This window comes from Mastomys coucha, unplaced genomic scaffold (assembly GCF_008632895.1).
Source record: "Mastomys coucha isolate ucsf_1 unplaced genomic scaffold, UCSF_Mcou_1 pScaffold22, whole genome shotgun sequence".
Classification (NCBI taxonomy): Eukaryota; Metazoa; Chordata; class Mammalia; order Rodentia; family Muridae; genus Mastomys; species Mastomys coucha.
In genome coordinates, this window is record NW_022196905.1 from 210698500 (window position 1) to 210698871 (window position 372).

Genomic DNA, 372 nt, shown 5'->3' on the forward strand with positions numbered 1-372 from the left:
CACACACACACACACACACCTGCATAGGCACTAGTATCTCTTCAGCCTTTGTTTTGATAGCTGTACAGGCAGATTTTTTTCTTATATATAGAATCAATGTCAGTTTTGCCCCTGGAACAGCAAAGCACCTTTTCTCCTGATACTTTGTGCATATTTCACTGACTATGTTGTTACCGCACAAGAGAATGGTTTGTGGACCATCAAATAGATTTCTAGAACTGTTAAAAAGACACCACAGCTTTCATAATGTTCAAGCTACTACTTTGTAACTCATGCATGAATGAATCCTGAAATCACAATCTGCCCCTGTTTCTATGCCAAACAAGCATTTCTAGGAACTTAATAAGATACTAAAAAGAACAAAGAACAATA